The sequence below is a fragment of the Schistocerca nitens genome, chromosome 2, assembly GCF_023898315.1.
Source record: "Schistocerca nitens isolate TAMUIC-IGC-003100 chromosome 2, iqSchNite1.1, whole genome shotgun sequence".
Lineage (NCBI taxonomy): Eukaryota > Metazoa > Arthropoda > Insecta > Orthoptera > Acrididae > Schistocerca > Schistocerca nitens.
This window is the reverse complement of record NC_064615.1, coordinates 342,771,360-342,783,556: the sequence shown is the minus strand read 5'-3', so window position 1 is coordinate 342,783,556 and position 12,197 is coordinate 342,771,360. Positions and strand designations below refer to the sequence as shown.

Genomic DNA, 12,197 nt, shown 5'->3' with positions numbered 1-12,197 from the left:
GTATTTAGTACCTAAAATTATTGAATATATTACTTATTTCAGTTGTAAAGAGCACTGTGCATAATAATTTTAGTGGTATGTTTCAATGTTTTTTGCAGTTATTTTTATCTCAATTTTACAATTTTTTCTGAGCACCACATGGAGTTAAATTGGGGAATGGTTGATTTATTAATGGTTGTTGTTGTTTTTGTTGTTGTTGTTGTGTGTGTGTGTGTGTGTGTGTGTGTGTGTGTGTGAGGAGGACAGGGGGGGGGAGGGGGGGGAAGTAGGGTGTAAAATTGGGAGACGGGGCTTGAGTGCAGTGGGCAGATTCAAGTGGACGTGGGATTGCATGGTTGTACAGATACATGAAAAGACTTGTGCAGGATGGATTGGCATGGAGAGCTGCATGTCAAGCTGTCTTCATACTGAGCCCTGCAACAACAGCTAACATAGAACACTCCAAGTTAGGCAACATAATTTGATGAAAATGGAGGATAGCAAAGTTATTTCACCGTTATTCAAACTGTCAAATTAAAGATTAATACGTGAAATTGACTTCAGAATTACAGATTAAAATGTCTACTTGGCTTTAGAAATTCAACACAGGTTTCATAGGATGTCTTTTGTACTGTTTTATGTGACAGATGTACACATATACAAACAAAAGCAGAATCATTATTGGCAATGTCATATGTGTTAATGACTTCAACAAGTGAATTTTCATATTTTAGTTTCCTACAAAAATGTAGTCATCCACATGAGCACAACCTCATTAGATAGTCCCCCAATCATCACACTAAATCTGAAGCTTGAAAAAATTCTCCTGTATAATGAAAAACACAAAACAATTAAACTCTTGGTGGTAGCACTGTTTTCATAATTTATTTTGGACTCTATTTAATGTGTTAATTGCTAGCCAGATCACAAGTGAAATGTTTAAAATGCTTAAGTTGTGCAGAGAACGGTGTCTTGGAGAGGAGGGGAGGGAATGAACTGAAGGAATGAATATATTGAAACTGAATGTGAATTAAATGAAGGTATGACTTTTGACTTATAATCCTATGAACAGAAACAGTATAGTTTTCGGTCTGTGAGAAATAATGGTGGTAAATGCCACTTCATTTTATGTAAAATCTGTTAATAATATTTGTAAACCCGGCACCGTATAATATTTCAGAACACATACATAAGATATGCCTGTATCAAAATGAGATTCCAGGCAAGAGACAATGAAATTGTCTAACATTTGCTTTTGTTTATCATCCGGTTACTGACAGTTGATTGAAGCAAATATATATATATATGACAGTAGGATAATTCTGCAGCCTGTCTTGAAACCTATTCTCTAAACTTTGTCAATAGTGTTTAATAAAAAGCAAGCCTCTGATACAACAGGGATTCACATTTGAGTTCATGCAGCATTTCTGTAGCACTCACAAGGTGACTGAAAATAAAGATGACAGAAGTAGCAGCACGCCTCTTAATTGGTTTGAGGTTTTTCTTTAATCCAACCTAGTGGGGATCCTAAACACTCGAGCAGTACTCAAGAATGGGTCGCACAAATGTTCTGTACATGGTCTCCAGTGTAGGTGAGTTACACTTTTCTAGAATTCTCTCAGTAAACCAAAGTCGGCCATTTGCCTTTCCTACAACTGATCTTACATACTCTTCCCATTTCATGCCACTTTGCAATGTTAAGCCTAGATTTTTAATCAAAACATTATTTGACTATTTTTCACATTCACCTGCATTAATATACATTGTTCCACATTGTTCCACATTGTTCCATTCGTGACATCAACTAGAAATTATGTCCAAGTTATCTTGTATTCTCCTATAGTTACTCAAAGATAACACTCTTTTGTACATTATAGCACCGTTAGCAAATGGTCGCAGATTGCTGCCCACCCTGTCTGTTAAATCATTTCTGTGTATAGAGAGCAACAGTGATCCTATCACATTTCCCTGGGGCACTCACAAAGGTACCTCTGTCTGTGACAACCACTCATAATCCAGGATGACAGTCTCGGTTTTGTTACTTAAAACATATTTGAGTTGGCTTCCAGGCACCAAGGCCTCTGTTTCTCTTTTTATTCGTGGATCATCACTAAGAGATGATCTGTACTTCATTCTTTGTCATTCAGATTGATGTGACCACACTGGAAGCATTGCATCATTGTTATGTGACAGTGCATTGTTGCTGTAAACATCCAACAACTTGGAGTTGAATGCTGCAGCATTGTTTCCCTTCAAATGCAGGAATAAATGACCATACAATATTCCACTTTATCAGTGGACCATGCCATTTTTTTGTGACTCTCCTGGTGGTGGCCTAGGTACGGTGGCACAGGGATTTCAATATGCAACAGAACTTCAGATATATCTGCAAACAAATAAAATATTATTATGTACACAGTTCCACACAATTCCATAGCATACGCCACTAAGCAACTGCTTGAGAAGAAAGCAACTTTTTTACAAATATTTACAAGCAGCATACGTGAGAGAGTGATTCTAACACTAAACCAAAAGCACTCCATGCCCAGGTAATAGTTGGCAAAAGTTCACGCAAGAGAACTTGAATTGGATGATGGCGGCTCACAGTGCTAGTTGCCACCCATATACACCTGCGTTGTTGACATGGCAAGCTATTTCCTACATTGTTAAAACAAAGAACTATGCCCTCCTGTGCTATATTACATTTATAAAGATTAAACTGCATATTTTACATCTCCATACAGTGAATAAATTAATTTCTTTGAAGTAATTTTTTTTTGCTATAAAAATATATTAAGAAACAGAAAGTGATAAAATGCTATTAAAATAGCTAAATAGTTGATTAAATTAATTGTAAATATTCATGAATATTGTTAACTTTTTCTCATAGTATCACTATTCAAAATAAAATAAAAGAAGAGAGTGAGAAAGAGAGAAAGCAACATATATAAAATACGAGTTATCTGAGGAACGATGGTCAGTATTCAGGGATATGACAGGAACAAGCATTTGAAGCAAAAAATTCTAGTAAACATGGGCTCAAGAATGTGTACCCGAAGAGCTATGAGTACTTCCTTATCTTCGATACTGTCAAAAAAGTCTCTTCTACTGCAAGCTCTTTGCTTTCCACATTTTGGGGAGGAAGTAGTATGGACCAAAAAATGAAAAGGAAAAAAAATCATGTTGTAAAGTGGGCTGCAAAATGTATAACTTAAGAGTTATGAGCATTTTCGCAGTGAAAGAAATGTGTTTCACAGTAGCAAAGATGAACAGGTACTCAAAGCTCTTAAGGTATGCACTGTAGATATTTCTAAAAAAAAATTTCTTGCTTTGGTACATAATACCACATCTCAAAATATGGACAGCAAAGAGCTTGCAGTAGAAGAGATGTGTTTCACAATATTAAAGGTGAAGAAGTCTTCGTAGCTCTTAAGGAATGCATTTTAGAGCCCATGTTTACTAACTAGACTTGTTTTGTTTCAAATGATCATTCCTGTCTTATTCCTGAATGTTGGTCATTCCTCCTGGGACAACCTGTATATAATAAAAAATGTGTATTCTGTAAAAACATACTGTAAATAAACGAGTATATTAAGAATAACTTTCTCTGTATGCATTTCATTTGATGTAGGTAAAGTTTCTGAAAGAGTCAAAAGTATGTGCAGTACATTAGCTAAATCTTCATGTGCCCAAGCTACCTTCATTTATTTTATAAACACAAATGCATTCACATATTCGAATATTTGTATCCCTTGTTATATGCATCCAGTATAGCTTCATGTGTAAATTGTTATTTATGCAAATATCATATATAAAATGCAATAATTATTATTATATTATCTTCAGATGGCATACAGTATCTTAAGTCTATTCATTATACTCACTACAGCAAGCAAATTAAGACAACATTTCTTCTCTCCTTACAAATAGCATATTCTTTAAGTGTGCAAGTGTATGCCTCATATCCTTCAAACATTATCAACAATTTTAAGCTATCATTCAAACTTATCAAATAAGGAAATTGATTCTCTTAACCTCAAGTCTATTGTCAATAGGCAAGAAACTCTCGTGCTTTCTACACTTGTACCTTATGTCAACAACATGACCCTTGAATATGCATATGCTACAAAAAAGATGCTAACAAACTACTGACAAGCAAACATAAATATATTGAAAGGGGAACATATATATTACACACATTGCACAGCATTATACCCATATAGTTTGCTTTTTATTTATTTATTTATTTTTTTGACATTCCAATATCCTTAGCACTTGTACAATTCACTTGAAAGAAATAAACAAAACAAAAAATCTTCACTAATTTTTGTTATTTCTAGTAATGGTGCTATCTGTCACATGTAAATTTTTCAGTGGTAGGAATGCTGAGGAGGGCTATTGGGCCTTATAATTGAAGGGCATTGTGGTTCAACTGATCTTGTATGTAGACTGCCAGCCTTGCTCACATGTATTCTTGAACATCAGCTAATTCGAGTAGCATTGCCCACTCATTGGTCCTCTCCCCGTACTGCTGTGATGTCTGGTATAAGGAATGTGGCAGATGCTCAGCTAGAGTTCAGACCCACACACTGATGTTGCATGAAAAAAACACCATGCACATGTTACAACATTTATCATAGCTGCCATGCTCACAATCATGCAATGAAACCGCTCTGCTCCTTACCTGCTCGGTGAAATAATCATAAATATACATCATGCAAGCATAGTATCTCTTGTCACAGTCATTCATGTTTTATTATTCAATATGATATGAGGGCATGCAGCTTTACTGTATGATTAAATGATGATGGCACCTCTTGGGTAAAGTAACCCGGAGGTAAAATAGTCCCCCATTCGGATCTCCGGACGGGGACTACTCAAGAGGATGTCATTATCAGGAGAAAGAAAACTGGCATTCTACGGATCGGAGCGTGGAATGTCAGATCACTTAATCGGGCAGGTAGGTTAGAAAATTTAAAAAGGGAAATGGATAGGTTAAAGTTAGATATAGTGGGAATTAGTGAAGTTCGGTGGCAGGAGGAACAAGACTTCTGGTCAGGTGACTACAGGGTTATAAACACAAAATCAAATAGGGGTAATGCAGGAGTAGGTTTAATAATGAATAGGAAAATAGGAATGCGGGTAAGCTATTACAAACAGCATAGTGAACGCATTATTGTGGCCAAGATAGACACGAAGCCCACACCTACTACAGTAGTACAAGTTTATATGCCAACTAGCTCTGCAGATGATGAAGAAATTGAAGAAATGTATGATGAAATAAAAGAAATTATTCAGATAGTGAAGGGTGATGAAAATTTAATAGTCATGGGTGACTGGAATTCGGTAGTAGGAAAAGGGAGAGAAGGAAACTTAGTAGGTGAATATGGATTGGGGCTAAGAAATGAAAGAGGAAGCCGCCTGGTAGAATTCTGCTCAGAGCACAACTTAATCATAGCTAACACTTGGTTTAAGAATCATGAAAGAAGGTTGTATTCATGGAAGAACCCTGGAGATACTAAAAGGTATCAGATAGATTATATAATGGTAAGCCAGAGATTTAGGAACCAGGTTTTAAATTGTAAGACATTTCCAGGGGCAGATGTGGACACTGACCACAATCTATTGGTTATGACCTGTAGATTAAAACTGAAGAAACTGCAAAAAGGTGGGAACTTAAGGAGATGGTGTAACGCTACCGCCCGCAACGGACGTACGTTAGCTGTATAAAGCCTGTACTGTAATAAGTTCACGGGCTTCACCTTACAAACAAGGATTTTAGTACATAAGTTGACCGCGTGTACCTAATAGAAGCAAGATCGGACTTATACTCACTCAATAACCACAGTGATACATCAAGCAAATGTAAAGTATAATTACTCTTTCGCATGGACAAGAAGTACACACAGTAGATGCTACCTATAATTAATAATTCGGTCGTCAGCCTACTTAGGCAATGAGTGAGTTTTTCCTTGTACAAGTGGGTGCATGTACAAGCATAGTAACACGTAGTAATGATGCGTTATATGGCAAAGTTTGGAACCAGAAAAATCCACCGAACTAAAGTTTTCTCTTTTTGTACTAATTTGGACGAGATAAATTCACACAACACCACACAGCAATGATTACTACGAACTTCATTTTGTATATTGATCAGACTGAAATTGGGCATAGATTGTCCTAGAATGAGCAGTTTTGAAAGCACACATACAATGTCACTATTAAAATTGGAAAACAACACTAATACCCTTAGGTTCAATATAGAACTTAGCTTTACTGGAATAATCTAATCAGTACACTTCAAGGTTTGAAAGAATGGACAAGAGAAGGGGGAGGGGCCCTGAAACTGTTATGGTCGTTATACTGAAACTGTTAAGTACTAAAAGGCAAATTAACACTGAAAATTATCAATCTATGGATAACTACTCTTTTGTCTTACTTCTGAATAATTTAACTGTCATTAGTTTTGTCTCAAATTAATTAAATAGCATCGCTAACTCAATTCAAAAAACTCTCTTCCAATTTAGTCATACTTTTGTTCTTTACCAATCTTTGCAATAACACATAGAACTTTAAACTTCTTTATAGCATAGATTGATCTACTGATAATTCTTATTAACACTAATTTTTTAACTTTCAGTTCAGGATACTCGGGTTGCACAATACGAGATAAGGATCCTGTCTATGTCAGTGATCAGGATAAGTCATGGCTAAAGCAATTCTGGTAAAAGTCACGTTATTATTGAACAGTTAGAAACATTTTCGACACTGGTCCACACAGATACACTTCTAATGATGAAATAAATGTTTGACCTGTGCAAGTCGGTGCGTCGGTTGGCGGGCAGCGAGATAGCGGGCAGCACGGCACACATACAAGCACGGCTAAGGCTCACACTACCTCGGCACTTTCCATCTTCTTAGCGTCGTAATCTTTCCAATTTTGTGCCTCAGAATATAGCCATGCCAAGTGGTCGTCGGAATCGGTGCATCCGAGGCTCAATGGAATCCACTTTTCCTGGGTAACCGCCTCGGTACGGTACGTGTTCCTCTGACCGATTCACAACTCCGACTGTTGTTCGCCTCCGACTGTAATACTGAGCCCGTTGTGCCGAACCGCGCCAGTGTGCGTTTTCCCGCCTCGCCTGCCTCCACCTTTTCCCGCTTCCCTACAGGTAGGGTATTCACCACAGGTTTTCTACTACACATATCCTAATGCATTACCTACGTATGGACCAAGTGTATAAATTACAATTTTCACATCTTACAATATTTTTAACATTAAATACACTTCCCTTTGATTACCACATTATTTGAAATCCAACATAAATAATAATATTCATTTCAAAAGTTACTCACAGTTTCTTTAACATCACGATACGAACCGAAAAAGAAGTTCAAAACATTGCTTACATTGATTTATCTAAATTCATAAAGAAAAAAAATTATTATATGTACAGTTGTCGTTACACATGCCCCTGTTTCCAGAAAATTTTCTTAAGTCCAAATTTTATGGGAACACTAAATCTTACAATTATACAGTGGTTCTGAATCTGTACTTAAACGTCCAAAAAGATTTACACTACATATTTTCTTTTACTTACTGTATATAAGTTTACACTCTTTTAACACATCAAGAATAATTATTTGTCATTTACTCAAGTGCCTTTTGCACAGTCCAACTTCCCGTCATAACATTACTAAAATAGCAATTTAATCATTTTTTATAAATTTTTCAAAGAAATAATTTAAAATTCTGGAATACAAACATTTAACTACAAAAACAATTGCATATTTTGTACACACTATAAGATAATTTGTCGCTGCTTGCTTTGAATAGCAGTCCATTTCCTTACTTACTAAACAAAACACACACACACATTTTCAGAAAATTAACTACACATATTTGCTGCCTATTATGCTGATTTGGGCAGACCTTTTCACTTCATATTGTCACATCTCCTGGATCACATTTACAATTTTCCATCGACTATTTATCTGCCCTCATTGGTATTTGCCAGTCCTTCATATTATGGTTCATACACTGCCCATTTTCATTTTTGACATTCCCATCTTTTATCTGGCTGATAGCATTTATCCTTTCATTTCAGTCCCTTTCTCCATACATTTTTACAGTTACAGTACAATTGGTAATCTGAAACTCACATAACTACATTAGCACACTTTCAAGGGTATACAGACATTTACAAAGATTAGTTACATTTAGAATAACTTGGGTTCAGCATAAGATACAGTACAATTACTCGTTCCTAGGAACATACAGTTTCAGGTCCACAATATTTCTTACACCTAAAGGTCTTTTGGATTTTGGATAGATCAGGTAGTAAGCATTGTCGTGTGGAATATTCTGTATTATATATGGTCCATTATAAATATATTTATATTTTGAAATTTCATGGTTTAGTTCACTAGACTTTTCGTGGGTTTTTAAAAGAACATAATCTCCAATTTTAAATTTTGAAACTTTTAAATTTTTATTGTATCTTTTAGATCTAGATTCAGCTTTTTGCTTTGCCCTTTTTTATCACCAATTCTTTCTTTTGACCCAATCCCAAACTTGTACAAGGTGGAAACTCTAGTTTTTCTTCAATTAAACTTTTACAATTTCTGCCTAACAAAATTTCTTCCGGTGGAAATCCTGTAGTTTCATGATGTAATGTGTTCATGACATTCTCAAAATCCGATATAAATCTGCCCCAGACTCTAAATCAAGAAAACAATAATTCACTTTCAGGTAACACTGAGATACAGTAATAATAAAGTCATGCATAATACTAATAATATATACAAATACAGTATCCTGCCCCCAGTCTCTTTATTAACAAGGCAGTCTTTTAGGGTTCATAAAACAATCACTTAAGTCTGGTGGCTTTTTAGGCCTCCTATTTTCTACATCTTTCACTAAACCATTCAGATCTTGCCAACGTTTCGTTTCATCAGGTGGCTTTTTAGGTTTTGAAATTTCAAAGTCTTTAGCAAGGTACAACATTCCCTGTTCTGCTATCATTTTATCAGGTGGTTCTTTTTGTTCCTGTAATTCACACTCCTTCAAAACATTTATTAAGGCGTGCCCCAGTATAGTATCATCTGGAGGTTCCTGCAAATTATGCCCCTGTATTACATTACTAAATAATTCATTCGGTTTTTGCCCAGTTCTACTTTCTGTATCTTTCTTTGGAAAAATGTCACTAATTTTCTCATACCCTCTTTCAGTAAAAGTATATTCACTTTCGTCTACACCTAAAAATTCATCTTCACTAGAATCACCACTACTTTCTTCCTCAACATCAGATTCACTTAAGTACGCTACTTTTGCACAATAGGGAGAGTTAGTACATTCATTTTCGTCTGTATTTGCATATCTTTCATTATCCGAACTATCGTCGGAATCCGACCATTCCGAATCGCTTTCAGGTTCTAACATAAAAGCTTTTCTGAGACAGGCACTAAGTTCCTCCTCTGTATTGTCGTCAGGCTTGGATTTTAACTCAATCTCCTCTTTTGGCAATACGGCCTCATCCTCAGCTTTATTCACATCCACTTTGACTTCATATTCGGTGTAATCCTCGTGGACTTTGATTACTTTCAGGTAATCATCTGCCCCTTCTCCACGGTGCCTCTCGGTAGCAGCTTGTACTATTGGCGGACTATTAGCAGAAGTTATTTCTTCGTCAATGCTGAGGATTTCATCCTCCAAATCCTTCCTACCCTTAATCTGCGTCCTATTGGCGGCACGCGTACTTTGCGCGGCGCTATTTATTCTCTCCTCTTCCAATTCGGGCCACGTCACCTTATCGACGTCCCTACTATCTCCTTTTCCACTAACTAATTTCTTTGCCTCATACTCCTTCTTAAAATCCTCCCACTCACATTGCTTTAGGCCCTTGTACAGATCGTCGATCTGCACACGCCAATCAGTTACTTCTGCTAATTCATTCTCGCCTTTTATCTCATTGCAAACACTGCTAACCGCACCTCTCTGTGTATTCACAGTTTCCTTTATCGTTTCCTTTGCCACGGAATTATCACTCGTAAAATTTTCATTAGCTCTGACGGCTATGTTCGTATCTACTGCTGCCGTATTTCTAGCGGCTTCTTTCCTAACAGATGTTCTGCTAGGCTGGGCCGTTGCCCTCTGATGCTCCACTCGCCTGTTAACATGTAGCGCTCTGTGCGGCAGGGATGACTCATTCTGGCTCGCACCTGACGCTTATTTCGCCACAACACGTCGCGGCGTTCCATGTCTGTCCCTAGCCTGTCTCATTACATTACGGTCAGTCCGGTATCTTTTCTTAAATCGGGGCCGGTATGTATTGTCCGCTTCTGTTTGGCCCGCAATGTTCGCGGAAATTAGTTTCCCGCGTCGTTATTATTTTGCGCGGTATACTCTCTACCGCGACCTGAATTATTTCCTCTACCTCTTCCTCTGCCTCTTCCTCTCTGTATTATATTGACGCAAAATCCATCGCCGTCATTCCGTTCGTCATTGTTTCGGTTACTATGGTTACCAAAATTTTGATAATTGGCACGACTTTCGCGCCAATGATCTTCGTCTTCGACTCTTTCGAGAAATGCTTGGAAGCTGCGATGATTGCTTCCTACATACCTCTTTGAATCTTCTGGGAGCTTTTTATATAACTCCCAGATAATTTCTGAATCTGATCTTCGGCCTCTTAAATGCGTCAGTTTGCGGTACCAATACTCGCAGAAATCCTTCAAAGAATTCCTGCCCCTGTTATCATGCTGTTTGGCCATGATGAACTCCCGCCACAAATGGTCCTGCTTTTGTTCAGACCAATATTCTTCCGTAAATCTCTGCCTAAATTCTTCGAACGTCATTCGTTCGGTATTTAAATTTATTCCCCAGCGCTTAGCATCACCTGCTAAGGCGCTAATTACAACATTTATCTTTTCCTGATCAGACAAGTGCTCAGGAAATACTCTCTCGCAATTTTTAATGAAATCCAACGGATGCCACCCGTTATGTTTCTTGGCTGGATCGACGCGTTCCTCGCCTTCTAACAGCTTCGTAATTGGTGTGCCGTTACAGACAACACCAGGCCTATCTTTAATTTTGCTCTCCAGATCGAAAATTCTGTCTTGAATTTTCGTAGTATTTTGTTCACAGTTTTGAACACATCCGGTTACTTTTTTACCTAAGTCCCTTTCAGTTTCTAAAACTACCTTTTCCAACTGTGATATTCTGTGTTGACATTCGTTTACGATCTCAGTTTTAAGACCGAAAACTTTTTCGTCTATCTTAGTTTCAACCAGAGGTTCTACTTTCTCTTGGATGTTGAGAATTTCAACATCGAATCTACTATTTATGTTTCCAATTTCCTCCTGCATAGTATCCATATTTTTGTTAATGGTATCAATTTCAAGTTTCAGTGTATTTCCCACAGAACTTAAATTACCCACTTTTTGTTCTACCTGTTCTATTTGTTTACTAATTTTAATTCCCTGTCCTTCGACCTGTGCTTTAATCTGATCACTCTGTGTTTTGAGCTGTTCTGCAACGTGTGTTTTAAGTTGATTAACCTGATTGCCGACTTGTTTTTGAAGTTGCTCATTTTGTGTTTTGAGCTGCTCATTCTGTGTTTTGAGCTGACGTCCCTGTGTTTTGAGTTGCTCGTCAGCATGTGTTTTAAGCTGTTCATTCTGTGTTTTGAGCTGATGGCCCTGCGTTTTGAGCTGCTCATCAACGTGCGTTTTAAGCTGCTCATTCTGTCCTGCAATTTGTTTGGTTAATTGTTCTAATAAGTCGTTCATGCTTAAAATTTTTACACTGTTTTGTTCTACGGAATCCGTGTGTTCCGGTTCTACTTCAGAAGTTTCTTTCGGTTCTTTCTTTATCTGTGGTGAATCAAATATGTCAGTGGATTCGTTCACGTACCCACTATTATCTACAAAGTCACCCTCTACTTCCTGTTTTGTCCCTTGCTGTGTTCGAGACGATCTCGACATTTCAATCTGTTCGTTAACGTGTTCGTGGTATTGTATGTACGCCAATTGTCTTCCGCTAACGCCATCTGTTATCTGGCCACGTAAACTCCTGCTACTGCCAGCCGCATTCTCCATTTCGCTTGGCGCATCTACCCTGCCTACGTTCCTGTCCATATTGAATGCCAATTACACCACACTATTATACTTGACTCCCACTGCAGTTTATTTTACTGTCTTTTATTGCTATTCGTGCC

At 37.3% G+C, this 12,197-nt stretch overlaps 1 protein-coding gene across 1 annotated transcript in view; it reads left to right on the top strand.

The window, feature by feature from the left end:
- Window positions 1-12,197, top strand: part of LOC126236146 (Golgi pH regulator A) — a 115,796-nt gene that overhangs the window by 49,745 nt on the left and 53,854 nt on the right. The window lies entirely within an intron of this gene.